The sequence below is a fragment of the Dipodomys ordii genome, unplaced genomic scaffold (genome assembly GCF_000151885.1).
Source record: "Dipodomys ordii isolate 6190 unplaced genomic scaffold, Dord_2.0 Scaffold124, whole genome shotgun sequence".
Taxonomy (NCBI): domain Eukaryota; kingdom Metazoa; phylum Chordata; class Mammalia; order Rodentia; family Heteromyidae; genus Dipodomys; species Dipodomys ordii.
In genome coordinates, this window is record NW_012267340.1 from 768,304 (window position 1) to 771,754 (window position 3,451).

Below are 3,451 nucleotides of genomic sequence, written 5' to 3' on the forward strand. Positions count from 1 at the left end.
TTGGGGTGCTGTGGCAGTTCCCACCTGTGTATTGGGGTGCTGTGGCAGTTCATACCTGTGTATTGGGGTGCTGTGGCAGTTCCCACCTGTGTATTTAGGGGTACCGTTGCTCCCTCAGAGGCCGGGGTGGAATAGGCGAGGTGTTCCCTTGCCGGAGGGAGCTTGGGGGACCAGCAGCAAGCACAGCCCTCTCCCTGTATGCAGCCCCTGACCTTCACTGCACCCCACATTGCTGGAAACCTTTCTTTCCTTGTGCTAGGGATGGAGCTTGAGGCCAGGAGAAGTCCTGGTACTTTCCGAGTTTTCACAGAGATTAGGAAAACGTGGTTGAGCACTTGGCTGGGTTTTCAGACTGGCCCCAGTTGGGTGGTGTTGAGGAGCAGAGGGTAGCGGTCCCTGCAGGGCGTGGGGCCGGGTGAGTCAGTTTCCCAAAGGGCTTTTCACATTCATGGTGTCCCCTCTGCCCACAGGGGACAAAGTGGTGGTGAGTAAGCCCTGGCAGGAAGCACGGATGTTAAGCTATTCCTGCTCCAGGTCTACTCCCAGTGCTGCCAGCTGGCCTGGCCCTGCTGCCCGTGGCTTCAGCAAAGCCGGCTCCACATGGATGCGGGGCCAGGCAGCCCCGCGCAGCTGGCCACGCGGGCGGGCGGGCGGAAGCCGGTTTGCCCTGCTCTTCTCCTGAGCCTGCTATTTAAGCAAGCGGGGCCCCTGGTGTGACTGGGGTGGAAGTGGAGGATTAGAGCCTGGTAGTTAAAAATACAACCCCTGCCATTCACTGGGAATTCCAGGGACAGCTGACATTTTTGGGCTGGCCAGTGTGGCGGAGGCCGGAAGCATGCCCCCAGGAAAACGCTCCATCTTCTTGCTCCTCCTGCGGGGCCTCACGTCTCTGTTTCTGTAAGAACTATTACTCCTGCGTCAGAGACGCAGATCCTCTGGAACCTGGCAGGCACACCCTCCTGCGTGAACTCTGGGAAGGGGGTGGCTCCTGCCCGCACAAGCCTGCCAACCTCTAATGCAGCTTGGGCTGAAGCTCTGAACACGCTGCTGGTGGCGCATCCGCAGCGTGTTGGTACGGCCTGACTTTTTAGTTGTCGTGCAGTAGGATAGCGGGGAGGCCCCTCTAATGTGTCGCCGAGACTTCCTCCCCACGCAGTTATCAGGTGGAGTGGAGCCGGTCAGGGCGCAGCTTGGGAGGCAGGGAGGCCAATAAGCCAAGCCAGGCCAGCTGTTCACACCACAGTCCTGGCCACCGGAAGCGGAGATGGAACACACAGGTTGGAGGCTGTTCCAGGCAGGCGTTGGCTAGATCCCTTCTCAACCAGAGTTGGCCGGGTGACACGTATTTGACACCCCAGCTACTCGGGAGGCTGAGATCTGGAGGATGGCAGTTCTAGGCCAGCCAGGACAAACAAGTTTGCGGGGGGAAAGCCGATGCAGTGTCACCTGTCTGTCATCCTAGCTACCCTGGGAGCATCAAATAGGAGCGTCACCGTCCAAGTATGAACCTTGGACAAAAAAAAAAAAAAAAGCAAAATCTCAAAAAAGCCAGTGTGAAAGAAGTCAGGAGTCATAATTACATTACTGGCAAGCACGAGGTCTTGAGTTCAGATCCCAGTACAGCCAAAAAAGAAAAGGAAATACAATAAAACCTGTGGCTCTCCTGGGAGCCAGGCCTTCCTTTCTGCTCCAAATGGAGGGTAGGATTAACACGGACGGGGTGGGGGCAGCAGTCTTGTTTTCAGTCATGGGGACAGGGCCAGGCCAGTGGGCTGGGGTTTGCTCTGGGGTCCTGCTGGCCTGGTTTGGGGGGGGGGATAGGGGCTACGTGGAAAAAGGTGGTGGGGCCAGAAGGATGTGTGGGGCACCGGCTGTGTGCTCAGACCCTTCTCCGGTGCTGGTGAGAGGAGCAAAGTACCACTGCAGACATGGAGCAGAACAAAATTGTTCCTCCAGCACACACAGAGCAGGTGTACGACAGGATATGCTCTCCCCAAGTCCGAGACTTGAGTCAGAACACGGCTGACACGCACAGTTAAATTGAAATGCATCTATTCTTTACCTTCGAAATACGACAAGGACAGCGAATCTGATTTCTCATGTGTGTGTTCTCATCCTAATTGGGGAGAATTTCAGAACTTCACTGTGTGTCTTGGGCAGGGCTTCTTGCCATCTGGTATGGGATTAAAGCTCCACATAGCATCCGTGGTCAGCTGACGCTCAAGTTTCTGTGGCAAGCCCTATCTGGGAGTATCTCTACCTCACCAAATCTGTTTCCTTTCCATTTTTAGCCTCAGGGGGTCTGGTGGGGACATTTCATGGAAAGCAAGTTGCAGAGCTGTTGGCTTTAGGAAAGCCCTAAGCAACAGGTCCTCTACACCTGACATCGTTGTAACATTGACAAGGCACCAAACTAGTAAATCAGAACCTTAACCATCCCTTTTCCTAAACACTGGTGGGTTTTCAGTACCTTGACTGAGCCTGTAAATACCATGGCGGGAGGGGGCAGCTCCCTGTGCTTTAGGGTCACCTGAAGCTCCCCTGTTCTGGTAGATGCCTGGCTTGAGGTTCCGAACCTTCACTTACTGGGGAGGCAGAGCTGGGAGGATCAGGTCCAAGGCCAGCCCTCGGCCCAGGAGAGCTAGTGCCCCGAGAGGCCATACCTGAGCAGCCCTGAAAGCAGGAGGGACTGGGGCTGAGGGCAGCGCAGGGGTCCAACAAGGAGGCCCCGGGTTCACGCCCCCTGTGGTACGAGGACCCGTGTGTGTGCATGCGCACACGCGTGCACACACATACACACGTGGAAGGCAAAAAGACAAGACGCTTGTACTTCAAAATGAAGTGTTTGGCTGTAGGAACAAGCATTCTGCTACTAGGAATTCTGAATGCCTCCATTGCAGTCATTTCTGTGTTTACAGCTTCTGCAATACAGAACGTGTAACTTAGCTTCTTCCATACACGAGGTACATTTGTCCAGATACACCAGGCCTTTTTCCTGAGCCACAAGAATTCTGTGCATTCTATCTGTGTAGATGAGGTTTCATCTTTGTCTTTAGTGGTGCTGTTGCTAGTCAGGGTGGGGGATTGATATTTACAAATTGTTTCTCACTTCTATACCTACCCAGTGCATCTGGCCTAATAGGTAAACTGATCTCTGCTGAGGGAGGAGGTGTAAACTGGGGCCTGGTCATGTGATGTGGGCCCTGTTTCATCCTCAGGAGGAGGAACTAACCTATTTGTTAGTTTTCTTTTTCTCCCAGGTGCAGAACTGGGGGACTAGGAGCTGATCTGGGGGACTAGGAGCTGATCTGGGGGACTAGGAGCTGATCTGGGGGACTAGGAGCTGGTCTGGGGGACTAGGAGCTGGTCTGGGGGACTAGGAGCTGATCTGGGGGACTAGGAGCTGATCTGGGGGACTAGGAGCTGGCCTGGGGGACTAGGAGCTGATCTG